The sequence below is a fragment of the Tiliqua scincoides genome, chromosome 3 (assembly GCF_035046505.1).
Source record: "Tiliqua scincoides isolate rTilSci1 chromosome 3, rTilSci1.hap2, whole genome shotgun sequence".
Lineage (NCBI taxonomy): Eukaryota > Metazoa > Chordata > Lepidosauria > Squamata > Scincidae > Tiliqua > Tiliqua scincoides.
The window spans coordinates 46,269,843-46,284,539 of record NC_089823.1 but is presented as its reverse complement, the minus strand read 5'-3'; the positions used below and the strand labels follow the sequence as shown (position 1 = coordinate 46,284,539).

Sequence of the window (14,697 nt, the reverse complement as noted above, 5' to 3'; positions counted from 1 at the left end):
GGAGTATTGTGTCCAGTTCTGGTCACCACATCTCAAAAAGGACATAGTTGAAATGGAAAAGGTGCAAAAGAGAGCAACTAAGATAATTACTGGGCTGGGGCACCTTCCTTATGAGGTAAGGCTATGCTGTTTGGGTCTCTTCAGTCTAGAAAAGATTCGCCTGAGGGGGGACATGATTGAGACATACAAAATTATGCATGGGAAGGATAAAGTGGATAGAGAGATGCTCTTTACACTCTCACATAATTCCAGAACCAGGGGACATCCACTAAAATTGAGTGTTGGGAGGGTTAGGACAGACAAAAGAAAATATTTCTTTACTCAGCGTGTGCTCAGTCTCTGGAACTCCTTGCCGCAGGATGTGGTGACGGCATCTGGCCTGGATGCCTTTAAAAGGGGATTGGACAAGTTTCTGGAGGAAAAATCCATTATGGACTACAAGTCATGATGTGTATGTGCAACCTCCTGATTTTAGAAATGGGTTATGTCAGAATGCCAGATGCAAGGGAGGGCACCAGGTTGCAGGTCTCTTGTTATCTGGTGTACTCCCTGGGGCGTTTGGTGGGCCGCTGTGAGATACAGGAAGCTGGACTGGATGGATCTATGGCCTGATCCAGTGGGGCTGTTCTTATGTTCTTATGTTATGGCTGTCAGGGAAGACTACTGGGCCATAAATCTAAAAAAATTCATCTTTCTCTTGCATGGGAAAGCAGAAACATAGGGAGAGCTGCTATACAACCTACTTATCGGAAATGACTGTGAACTCTTGTGCAAATGTTAGAGAGACGGAGAGACACTAGCTGCAGTTTTCCATGTATTCCAGGTTCTCCCCTTTTTTGTGCTACAACCAAAATGTATACCACATTGCATCTTTCAATTTGTCCCTCTGGCAAAATCTTGAATCACTGAACCCTTTAATTAAGTTCAAATGACCATGCAGGACTAAATCTGTGCATTCAGATGGAATAAATCTATTTCATCATTTCATATTATAGAATCATACAATGTCTTTGTATTAAATTGAAAAACCATGCTACTTTAAACACTGGATTATCAAGGGAGAACCATTTTTGTCATGTTCTTCATGTGTCTATTTATCCCTTGCCCTTCAGTGTGATCTTTCAAGGGCAATTTCCAAAATTTATGAGAAATTTATGAGAAAATAATAAACTGAAAATGGAAACTTTACCTATTTAATTTTTTTTTTAAAATGAGTAGGCACCAGATGAGACTCTCTAAGGCAGCAATTTTCTTTCACTGTGCCATGGCATATTGGTGTACCATGAATGGTCCACAGATGTGCCATGGAAGGTGGGGAGGTTCATTTATTCTTCTCTTTCTCATTTTTTATAACTGAGAAAGCCTCATCTGAAAATTTTATAATCTGGGCTGTTGATAGGGGAGAAAGCATCATTTTAAATTTGCCTCATCACACACAAACTCTTTCTGCAACTGAGAAATTCATGACACAGGCATTAGCAAGAGTTGTGGCCCAATCCTATTGAAGACTAACACTGGTAGGACACTCATTTTGCCAGTGAAGTCTGCCCCAAAACAGATGTCAAGCGCTTTGCAGCAGCACAAACTGCAGGCATGCATGAGCAAGGCCAGAGCCTTCCCACACACACTGGTGGGTGTTGGGAGGCTTGCTGGAGACAGCATGTTTAGTTGTGGGGGTTGGAAGAGGTTGGGGTGTGATGATATGGAGCAGGTATGGGTGGATTGGGCCCAAGAGGGGGGCGGTTTGGCAATGAAGTAGGTAGCTGTACAACCGAAGTACTCTAAAGTACTCACCTGAAAAAAATTAAGCTGCAGTGTTTCATGCATCAAACAGGGGATTGGACTAGAAGGCCTACAATGCCCTTCTCCTACTCTATGATTCTATACAAATCTATAATTCAGTTTACAGGTGTGTGTCACTTAATGATGGGGATACATTCTCCGAACCCTGTTGTTATGCAATTAGGTCGTTAAGTGAACATTCAGTTCAATCTAATGCCTTTGTTGTGTAAACAGCCACTCCCTGCCAGACACTAGCTGGCTGCATAGGCTGCTGGAGATAGATTGCCTCTTCTCTGCATGTTGTGTAAACAGATACTCTGCTGCAGGTTATGAATGCCTCATTAAGAGCCTCTTTGCTGTACTTTGATCACTGTCATATACACGGTCCATCGTTAAGCAACACACATAGTTAAGCGACGCATATATGGAAGGTTGTTAAGCGACTCACACCTATATAACTGTTATGCTATAATCTTGTCATGTGATAATTATCACCTGTGTCAAATGTGCAAACTGTTTTCTTCTTTCCTGCCTGTACGATTCTGAAGACCTTCAGAGGTTCTGAAAAAAAAGCAGTTATTCTGCTGACAATGTTTTCTACATCATGCTGTCACAGATGATAGCCCCTTGTCTGAGAATGTCAGCTCCCTTCTCTTAGCGATTCGCCTGAAATAGACATGGCTTTGGAAACAGATGCATCAGTAAGTCCAGAAACTGGTAAGGGAAACACCTTAAGCTCTATTTCTATATTCTGCTGCGCCAGCAAACAACTGAGTTGTGACTGTTCCATTGCTCGCACTCAGCAGCATGAGTTGATGAGGGATGTCATAAGGGGATTGCAGCACATATTAATACTGACATAAGGAAACAGTCACCCTTGGCACAATTGCCTTGAGATCACAGAAAATGGATACATGGCACTGAAATGGAAAGTGATCAGTTGGCAGGCAGATCATCCAGGCAGACCAGGATGTCTCACACACCTCCCAAAAGGCTTTCCAGACTGAGAGTGCAATCCAGGGCCTAGAAGAAGGGGGTAATTTGTACCCAAGCCCAGGGTCAGAAAGGGGGCCCAGGAGCTAAAGGAGGGGGCCCAGAAATTTCCTGGGATCTTACACTCTCCAATCTCACTGCCCACACGGGATGCTGGGAGCATTACTATGGGCACATGGCAACGACTACTGCCACAAGCCATACACACCAGGCCCAGGATTGCATACATTCCTTAAAAGTGTCACATCTGGGAGGAAACTGACCTGCTACCCTTCCTCTTTGGTTTGTGGATCTGCTAACCATGAAGGAGTGCATAGGAGCTCAGCGACACAGCTGCGGGACTGTAGCTACTGCAGAAGTCAGTTCTGGTGTACACAGGACACTTTCCATCCCAGTGTGAGTCTGAATACTATGATATTAACCTCCTGCAATGATTTTCCATACTTGAAAGATTTTAAGAACATAAGAACATAAGAACAGCCCCACTGGATCAGGCCATAGGCCCATCTAGTCCAGCTTCCTGTATCTCACAGCGGCCCACCAAATGCCCCAGGGAGCACACCAGATAACAAGAGACCTCATCCTGGTGCTCTCCCCTACATCTGGCATTCTGACTTAACCCATTCCTAAAATCAGGAGGTTGCGCATACACATCATGGCTTGTACCCCATAATGGATTTTTCCTCCAGAAACTCGTCCAATCCCCTTTTAAAGGCGTCTAGGCTAGACGCCAGCACCACATCCTGTGGCAAGGAGTTCCACAGACCGACCACGCGCTGAGTAAAGAAATATTTTCTTTTGTCTGTCCTAACCCGCCCAACACTCAATTTTAGTGGATGTCCCCTGGTTCTGGTATTATGTGAGAGTGTAAAGAGCATCTCCCTATCCACTCTGTCCATCCCCTGCATAATTTTGTATGTCTCAATCATGTCCCCCCTCAAGCGTCTCTTTTCTAGGCTGAAGAGGCCCAAACGCCGTAGCCTTTCCTCATAAGGAAGGTGCCCCAGCCCCGTAATCATCTTAGTCGCTCTCTTTTGCACCTTTTCCATTTCCACTATGTCTTTTTTGAGATGCGGCGACCAGAACTGGACACAATACTCCAGGTGTGGCCTTACCATCGATTTGTACAACGGCATTATAATATTAGCCGTTTTGTTCTCAATACCCTTCCTAATGATCCCAAGCATAGAATTGGCCTTCTTCACTGCCGCCGCACATTGGGTCGACACTTTCATCGACCTGTCCACCACCACCCCAAGATCTCTCTCCTGATCTGTCACAGAAAGCTCAGAACCCATCAGCCTATATCTAAAGTTTTGATTTTTTGCCCCAATGTGCATGACTTTACACTTACTGACATTGAAGCGCATCTGCCATTTTGCTGCCCATTCTGCCAGTCTGGAGAGATCCTTCTGGAGCTCCTCACAATCACTTCTGGTCTTTACCGCTCGGAAAAGTTGGTGTCGTCTGCAAACTTAGCCACTTCACTGCTCAACCCTGTCTCCAGGTCATTTATGAAGAGGTTGAAAAGCACCGGTCCCAGGACAGATCCTTGGGGCACACCGCTTTTCACCTCTCTCCATTGTGAAAATTGCCCATTGACACCCACTCTCTGCTTCCTGGCCTCCAACCAGTTCTCAATCCACGAGAGGACCTGTCCTCTAATTCCCTGACTGTGGAGTTTTTTCAGTAGCCTTTGGTGAGGGACCGTGTCAAACGCCTTCTGAAAGTCCAGATATATAATGTCCACGGGTTCTCCCGCATCCACATGCCTGTTGACCTTTTCAAAGAATTCTATAAGGTTCGTGAGGCAAGACTTACCCTTACAGAAGCCATGCTGACTCTCCCTCAGCAAGGCCTGTTCGTCTATGTGTTTTGAGATCCTATCTTTGATGAGGCATTCCACCATCTTACCCGGTACGGATGTTAGGCTGACCGGCCTATAGTTTCCCGGGTCCCCCCTCTTTCCCTTTTTAAAAATAGGCGTGACATTTGCTATCCTCCAATCTTCTGGCACCATGGCCGTTTTGAGGGACAAGTTGCATACCTTAGTCAAGAGATCTGCAACTTCATTCTTCAATTCCTTAATAACCCTTGGGTGGATGCCATCAGGGCCCGGTGACTTATTGATCTTTAATTTATCAATGAGGTCTGAAACATCTTCTCTTTTAACCTCTATCTGACTTAACTCCTCGGTTAGGAGGGGCCGTTCGGGCAGCGGTATCTGCCCGAGGTCTGCTGCCGTGAAGACAGATGCAAAGAACTCATTTAATTTCTCTGCCATCTCTAAGTCTCCTTTTATCTCCCCTTTCCCTCCCTCACCATCCAGAGGGCCAACCGCTTCTCTGGCGGGTTTCCTGCTTCTTTAGAGAGACTTAGGAGTGTGTTTGGTTTTCTGTATTACTGTATCTGCCAGCGCCGCCAGACCTGAGCTGTGCATTGGGAAGACTGGTAGATCTGGGCTCCGAAGACGATTCCGGCCATTGCCACTTTATCCCTGCCTGTTTTCCCCCATTCTGCCCAGCCCCATTGCTACCCACCACTCTGTTTCACCCCCTCCCTCTTAGGGAAGGGGCCTAAAAGAAACTTTGTACCCCCTGATAAAATTCCTCTCAGAGGCCCTGGTGCAATTCTAACTTTCAGTTAGTTCAGTGCAGACTTCCTGCGCTGGCCCAGGAGTGTTGCACACATACCGCGAAACACATTTGCAACTATTCTCGAGCTGGCTGGGCCAATGAAAGGACATGTCCAAAGGGGTAAATTTGCAGCAATCTGGGCAGGCTGGTGCAAGGGGTGGAAGAGGGTGGTGGGTGAGCAGAACAAATATGGGGAGGGGAGATTGGGCAAGGGAGGGTGGTCCAGAAGGTGGATCAGAACTGAGAGGAGAAGGGATTGGTGGCAGCAGGCCATGCCATATCCTTCCCAACCCCCACTCCCGGGCCTTGCAGCTTTACATGGGCTGCTTGGATTTGCGCCAAAACTGGCACAGATCCAAGTAGTCCCAAGGGGTGCGTGGGGCTCAACAATATCCCCATGCCCTGAGTTGCCCTCCAGCCACCTCCTAACTTGCGCTGGATACAGCAGAGGCCACTCACTGTAGAATGAATATAAATTTTAATTTTGGCAAAATTTCCACTGGGTTTGGAAGCTTGGGCCAACTATCACATAATGTAGCCCTGCACTCATTGCCCATGTGCGCATTCCAATTGGAACCATTTACTGTTTCCAGAAAGGGAGGGAGATTGTGGGAAAGAGAAGAAGAAGAAACAATTTGCTGGCATTAGTAGTCAAAAGTGGCAGCGAATGTACCCTTGTGCAACAAGGTGGCATAGTATAGCATGCAAAGGCAGCAAAGGCTCTTGTAGATATTCATCCTCAGGATATACAAGAAAGATATGTGTATTTTACTTGATGCTGTAAAATCTCAATTTATTTTCTTATTCCTTAGCCAAGCGGGTTGTCAGTTTGATATCTAAGGAGGTTAGGCTGCCCTCTCGGTGCATTTCTGCATTGCTTGCCAGTGTTTTGCTTCCTATCATTGAGATAGTATGATTTACAGCCACAGCTTTTCTCGATGAATTATAGATATGAGGTAACACCCAGCTTGTGAACTGTATGCTGCATCTCTACAATGACTTATAGCATGTGCAAACGAGGTTTATCTTCCATGCAGAGTCTATATGACTTCCAGGGGAATTCAGCCCTGATACTGGGGTTGTGGAAAGGACATATTAGATACATTTTGAGTAAACAGGAAGTATAAATAGCAATTAAATAAAATACAGTTGCCAACCAGCCAGAAAGAGCCATGTGACCTGTTACATTCTAAGGACAAATATAGCACTCATATTCATCTTGAATAGAAGGCAAAACTCCAGTCAACTTCAAAGGATCAGGACTGTATTCTAAATTAAACCATCTAAATGGTATGATTGCATGAAATACATGCCCTGCGGGGTTACACTGATCATTCATCTTTCTCAGCATTCTGGCTTAGACAATAACCAGGGGATGTTCCTAAGCAGGGCAAGTCCCTTTTGTTTGTCTCCAGCCATATTTCATCTCCGATAAAGGAAGCTGTGTTTCTGGCCTTCAGTAGCAGTAGACACTGTCAGATGTATTTTTATGAATCTGTCCAATCCTAATTCTTTTTTATATAGCCATTTATGCTACTGGCCATCACAAATTCTTTTCCCAATTATGAATTTCATGTTAGCTATTCATTTTGTAAGAAACTACTTCCAGTAATTTCTGTGTTTCTGAACCTTACTTTTTTACAAGTTTTTAAAATGTCAATCCTCAAGTGAACATAACATTACTCTAATAAATATTAAGATAACAAAATTATGAGCCCAATCCTTTCCAACTTTCCAGCACCGGTGCCCCCACAATGTAGTCCCAAGGTAAGGGAACAAATGTTCCCATACCTTAAGGAGGCCTCTCTCTCTCTCTCTCTCTCTCTCTCTCTCTCTGAAGTTAGTATGTCAATTCATCTCACCCATGTCCCTCCCACATTCTTCTCACATTATGCCTTATCTTCTATCTGTTTTGACCATCCAATTGGAGTTGCACCAGTGTTCAAATTATCTTGGCACAGCATCTTCCTAATGTTGCTCCAACGTCCGGGATGCATCCACTAGTGGTCAGATTTCTGAACAGGTAGGCCATCATTGTGCATGAAGATACGCTGCATGTACCTTGAGAAGGACTTTGGGCCATTCTTGTTTCTGACCCACTTAATAAGGAAGAAATATGCTGCTTCTTCCATTTCATATAAAGCACAAAAGAGAAAGAAAGGAAAATTCTTGGCATGTGGGCACCTTTTATAGCCAGAGTGGTTGGTCTTTGATTTGTGGAAATTTCTTATGCACATCAAACAAAACTTGTTGGAAATAACAGGTTGCACAGGTTAACTGAAACATTGGTGTTTCACACTTTCTTCTTTAAAGAATTCTCTCAAGCACCAAAACTGTGTACAATTTTGTTTAGGATCTCTCACTGAACACTGGATTCACTTGTGGCAAATTCAGCCATTGGGTTGTTGACAACACAGAGGAAAGCCATGTGATGGCACTGTGGATATGAAACTCCTTCTTGCTTGGGCTGAGGAGGCATCTTCTTTGCTGGTTTTCAGCTGTACAGCTTTCCCAATTTTCTGTGATTTGTGAATTGTTTTGGCAGCAGATTTTTTTTTCTCTTCGCTTATTCTGATGATGCATTTTTTAACTTTCATTTCTAATTGTTAGAATTATTTCTGCATTATTAATGACCTTGGGTGCCCAGTGGTGGTTCTGGAAGGGGTCAGGGGGGCAAAACCCCCAGGCACCATGCCTGTGGGGGAGGCACCGCCACACCAGCTGCTGTCTCCGTCTGCCCTCCGGTGTCGTTCCACAGGCCGAGGAGCTCTTGCGCTAACATTCCTGGGTGCTCCGAAAGTCTTCCAAGGCCTCTGGAGCACCATTAAATTATTCTTCTGGTTTTCCGAAGTACTGTTTAATGGTGCTCCAGAGACCTCAGAAGTCTTGTTGTGTGAGGCTCCATATGGCTGGGTGAGTCTCCTCTGAAGGAGTCCCACGTTGCAGGGGGGGGGGCGCATGTTGTGGTCCTGTGCCCTGGGGCGGCACAAGGGCCAGGTCCGCAACTGTGGGTGCCTCTTTCTATAGGCAGACAGCAGGACATATAAACAAACAAACAAACAAACAATACTTCCTGTAAATTACCTTTTGGAAAGTAGGCAATTTTTATGATAATCTTTGCAATTAGAAGAATTAAATGCATCAGATGAGTGGATAGTAGTCCACCAAAGCTTACAATACTGCAAATGGGTTATAGTCCTTAAGGTGCCATATGCATCTTTGTTATTATTTGCCATTGTTGCTGCCTTGCTCCTCACACATGAAAGCAAAAGCCTGATTTCTCTGCACTTGATTATTGTACCCCAGAGCCAACTGAGTCCATTGAGGAGCACTGTATTTGAGGTGATGTGAGCCTATATGAAAGTTTCCATTTGGCTTTTGAGAAAATACCTATCCAGGCTTATTCATGCACATTATGGCGGTGTCAAAAATATCAGGGGCAGAAGGAAAACTCTCTTACAGAGATTGATGAGCAGAGACTATTGGAGGAATTGTACAGTTCCAGTACAGAGAAAAAGAAAGCCCTACCTTTATCCTAAAGATCACACAGGTAGAGTAGAAACCCTCTTACTAGCTCCTGCCAGCTGTGATTAAATAATGGATGGAGAGAGGAGAAAGTCACAAACGTCAGTATGATCAATGACACTCCAAAAGTGGACAAATCACTCTGAAATCCAGTCATAGCATGGGTGGGTTTAGAACTCAGGTATAGAATGCAGCCCATCACAGCATACTGCGTTCTCCAAGACTGATGATTATATTGAGCTGAAAATTGTGCCAATTTCAGAACAAAAGTCACCCTCTAAGTTTTGCACTGGCTTTGGTATTGAAAGTGACCATATTCCTAAAACCATTGTGTCTGTAAATCATACAAACTAGCTCTGCAAAAAGGAAAAAGGGAAAAAATCATTTTAATGAGCGGAAAGGGAGCAATTCAGGAATCTAAATGGGAAGAGCTAGTTGCCTAGCTTTTGGGAACTGTGACAGCCATTTTGAACACACCGTTATTGGGAAAGCTGAAGGTTACAGGCCCATACTGGAGGTCATCAGGAACCTCATCATGGTAATGTGTGACGTCACTGCACCAAGTGTTGATGTAGGCAGTGGCATCACTAGGATTCGCGTCACCCAGTGCGTGAGGCCTGCACATCACCCCATGTAGTGGGTGGGGCAATGCCCCAGGTGGGCGTGGTGATGTACCATCGCCCCGCCCCCACCATTTTTTTGGCTGTACCTTTTGTTATAACACAGATATTTCAATGTGGTTTGTTTCATTGCATTCTGCATGAAATTACGCATTGATTGATATATAACATGATGAGATTATTCCTCCAAATTCTGATTCTAGTGATTTTGAATACTTGTAGAGTCTCTCTCTCTCTCTCTCTCTCTCTCTCTCTCACACACACACACACACACACACACACACACCCATGTCAACTTACTAAAACCTTATTGCAGCAGTTCTCAAACTTTTAGCACTGGGACTGACTTTTTAGAATGACAATCTGTCCAGGACCCATTGAAAGTGACATCATCAAGCAAATTAAAATAAATAATTATAAATAATTAAATTAAAATAAAATAATTAAATTTAAAGGGGGAGCCAGTTCTGTTACACCAAGTGAATCTACTCTTAAGTAAGTCCTATTGTGGTCAATGGGGCTTACTCTCAGGAAAGTGTGGGTAGGATTGCAGCCTGTGAGCCCAAGCCTATGCATGTCTACTCTGAAGTAAGTCCCATAGTGGTCAATGGGGCTTAATCTGTAGTCTGCCTGCAATAACAACCCCCCAAAAAGAATCAGTGAGATTTTCAGCCCTCCCAGTACCCAGTTTAAAGTTCTTCTATTTCAGGCATATCAATACAAAGACCATCCTGGCTCTGCAAGTGCAAAACAGAAAACTTTCCCCTTACCATTCAAGCCTCTTTTTTTGTTCTTTTTAGAGGAGGGGGAGGCTGCCTTCTGTTGCGCTCCAACTCCATTGGATCGGGACCCTTCTGGTGTCCTCACATTCCCCTTTGCCTGGCCTGACCACCAGCCAAGGCACGTCTGCCTACTTGCAAGTAAACATCACTGTGAGGCTGCTTTGCTTTCCATTGGGCTCCATAGACTGGGAGGGAGGCAGCTGGGAGGGAGGAACCTCCTTCTCTGGTGTTTTTGGGAGCTGCACTCATTGGATGAGGACCATTCTGACATCCTTGGAGCCTCTCAGTCTGCCTCAACTAAGGCAAGTTTGGCCATGTGGCTTCGTTTTGGGCTCAGGCTCGCAGCTGGCAGGGAGGAGCTTCTCAGGTGTTTTTGGGGGGCTGCATTCATTGGATCAGGACCATTCTGGTGTTGTTGGATTCCTCTCAGCCTGCCCTTTCTGGCTGACTAAGGCAAGTACGCCTACTCACGAGTAAATGCGTGACACGGCTCACTTTCACTTTCCATAGGGCTCCATGCATTTTTTCCTTCCAGTTTTTCAGCCATAATTTTTGAAGGAAACGAGTCATTTCAATTCTGTTTCTTGCACTGCACTCCGCTGGCCGTTCTGCATCCAACAGTATATGGCATGACATGGTGGCTCCTAACCCCGCGATTTTAGCGCGTCCTCTCCCAGGGCACGTCACCCCCCTGGCGTGTCACTTGGTGTGGCCCGCAGCCCACACACCCCACTAGTGACGCCAGTGGATGTAGGCACACAAGCATGGACTTACAGCCCAATCCTGAGCTGCCTGGAGTGAAAGTCTGCAGCGGCGCCAAAAATGGCTGCTATGTGGCATCCTGAGAGGCTCCGGATAAGGGAAGCTGTCAGCAACTGTTACCCTGCAGATGCCCGATCTCATCTGAACTCGGAAACTAAGCAGGGTCAGGCCTGGTTAGTACTTGGATGGGAGACTGCCTGGGAATACTGGGTGCTGTAGGCTTATACCATAGTCTTTTGAGACTGAAGGTTGCCAACCAACCAGCAGCTCCAGGTAAGGAAAGTAGCCCCGCAATGGGGCTACTCGACTCAAGCTGTAGCCACAACCTCTCCTTGGATGTATTATCACATTCCTTACCTTATCACTGCCTTCTCCTCCTCTGTTGCCACTTCCTCTTCCTGCTCAAGCCATCCATGTTTAAGAAGCAGAAAGAGGTGAGCAAAAGAGGAAATATATGTGAAGAAATAGCTGTGGTTTCTCTTCTTTCCCCCCATCTCTTCTGCTCACATCTTCCTGCCTTTCAAAAAAATAGCTCCAGCAGGGAGAACATAAGAAGAGCTCCACTGGATCAGGCCAAGGGCCCATCTAGTCCAGCTTCCTGTACCTCACAGCGGCCCACCAAATGCCCCAGGGAACACACAAGACGACAGACACAATCTGCATCCTGGTGCCCTCCCCTGCATCTGGGAATCAGAGGCAGCCTGCCTCTAAAACCAGGAGCTTGCACATGCCTACTATGACTTGTAACCCGTAATGAACTTTTCCTCCAGAAATTTATCCAATCCCTTCTTAAAGGCATTAAGGCAAGATGCCCTACTTCCTGTGGCAAAGAGTTCCACAAACTAATTGCATGCTGGATAAAGAAATATTTTCTTCTGTCTGTCCTAACTCCCCCAACACTCAATTTTCATGGATGTCCCCTGGTTCTGGTGTTATATGAGAGGGAAAAGAGTATTGTTGATGCAGTGGGAAGTGGAGTGTGTGGCTGGATATAGCTGAGGTGGCTGCCAGAGGTGGCAAATTAGTGTGGATGTGTGCTGGGCTCATGCTGCCAGCTGTACCAATCTGTTGCCCAAGATGGCCACCATCTGGCATTAATAGCAGACCACCCCAACAACAACACATGCTTCATGTTATGTCCAAGCCTGGCCTCTGCCTTCTCCACGCCAACCAAACCACGCAAAGGGCCCCGAACCATTTTGATCTACTAATTACATTTTCTGGTAACTTTCAAGCTTGACAAGTGAAATTAAATTTCCCTTCTGCACATGCCCTCTCTCCCATTCACCTTGTATTTTCTGATGCTTTCAAACAGAACCAGAGTTGTCAATTCCTGCCTATTAAATATGAGAGCTATACATAGAAGTGGTTATTTATTACATTTTAGCTGCTGAATGTGGTTTAGCTATAGTGAATTTTAATTGATATGAGAGCAAACAGAGCTCTGGTCGGACACATTGCAGCTATAAAAAGAAGTAAATGAATTAGAACAATTTCATCCTTCACCAGGGTCCTTGGCCATCTTCTAGATAGAGTACAAACCGAATCTAATTGTTTTGTGTTTTAGTATTCTTAGTACAATATCTTTAACCAATGCTTCTCTGACATTTCAGATCATATCAGCTGATGGTTGGATTTTCCTCCCTGTTTTTCTGACACTCCAAAAAGTTTTTTACAAAGTTGCAGATTAAGCTGAACTTTCAAACCTACAAAGTAATCAGAAAACAGTAAATGTCATAACACTTAAATCAAGTCTTAGCCAATGATGCCTTGAAATCATGCTACAGATCAGAGGTCTCAGTGACTTGTGCTATCATAATAACTCCACTTGCACTCTTTAAAGGTGAGCTTCAAAAAAGAAATGGAAATATTCTGACCCTGGGCACACATCAATTTTTATCCCTGGATTGCTCTGCTGAAAAGGAATTACTGTGGTTCCTAAAATAGTCACAAGCTAGTATCAGAGAAGAAAAGGGGAGAACATTATTGTGGTTCAACCACACCTTCTGACTTGGAAGCCCATGTACTCCTGGGTTATGTGGTGGTGGATGAGATGCACTCTGTGTGTTCTCAGAGGAACTCTCCAATTATTACTAAATGACTACTTCCAGGGCTGATTTCTATCTTCCCATTGTAAATTGCTTTGAAAACCTTGTTTTTGGAAAAGTGACCTAGAAATGTAAAAATAATAAATAAATAGAATTCAAAACAGCTTCTGAGTTGAGACTAATGAACCTTCAACAAAAGTAAGCTCCAGCCACAAGCCTAGTAGGTAATTTATATCTTTTTTTCCCTTAGTTTGCAAAAATGAGAAGTATCTTATATCTAGTGTAAAGTATATTACTCTAAAAGTAATGGCTGCATGATATACTGCTCTGATGATGATGATGATGATGATGATGATGATGATGATGATGATGATGATGATAAAATGACATAGGCTGCAATCCTAACCACACTCTCACAATGAGAGTAAGCCCCATTGAACAAAATAGGACTTACCCTTATGCATAAAGATTATCACCCATCTCTGTGCCCTTAACAGATGCATAAAAGAAATTCAACAGCTGAAGCTTTTCCCCATCCCTGTACTTCCACATTGTTGACTTCTGCCTATGATACAATTATTAAGAACAAAGAGGCTTTGCCCAAGATGTGAACCCTCACTGTATTTTAATTCTAAGTTGCTCTGATTACCAAAAATAAATAAGTGGTCAGTCTGTAGTGGGTGAAGCCTATTTTGTTCAAAGGACTATTCCTCTGCACACACCCCAAGCACAATGGCCATTCTCTTCATCACATACATAGGAACCTGTCTGAAAGGCTGTGCTTTGTTGATGTAATATCTTTCAAACATGTTTTAGAAATAGTCATGTTTAACCACTCATTCATTTTCTTATACGCTTGGTAGGGAAGAGCACGGGGGAAAAAATGAGTCTATTATTTTGCACTTGCAAATTCAGCTTAAATACTCTTGAATTCTAGCTTTAACATGGGTACTTATTATGGAAAGAGGGTGGGTAAAGAACACTGAAAAACAATGCATGAATATCAGAGGTCATGGAGGTCTGGAGATATTAGAATTGCAATTCTATGCACACTGACCTAAAAGTACCATAGGATTCACTGGATTTTTTTATGGGAGTTACTTCTCGGTTATGCCTGTCAAGCTACACAATATGGTTAATGTGTGCACTTGCCCTTAAATAATCTTGCTAAAACATAGTGCATGGTGGGGGGGGGGGGGGTTGAAGAGATGAGAAATAAAATTGGGGGGTGGGAGACTTTAAGATTTTGCCCCCATCATGGTTCCAATATGAATGCACACATCCCTTGCATACTATATACAGGAGTCATGGGCCACAGTTACTTTGGAGTAAGTCCTATTAACTATAATGGAACTTACTTCTGAGTAGATATGCATAGGATTGCTTTCAAAAATTTTCTACTGAATGGCTCCTTTACTCAGTAAAGCAGGAAGCACATGATGGAACAGTAAGAAGAGGAGCAAGAAGACCAGCATGCCAAACCTTTTCCCATTAGTCTTCTTATGGTAGAGTCCTGGCTATTGGATTTTTCTTTCTATATTATTATTAT

The 14,697-nt window shown here is 44.2% G+C and overlaps 1 pseudogene; it reads left to right on the top strand.

Moving 5' to 3' along the window:
• The first annotated feature begins 11,202 nt into the window (after positions 1 to 11,202).
• LOC136646858 (5S ribosomal RNA) lies at positions 11,203 to 11,322 on the top strand (annotated as a pseudogene).
• The last annotated feature ends 3,375 nt before the right edge of the window (positions 11,323 to 14,697 follow it).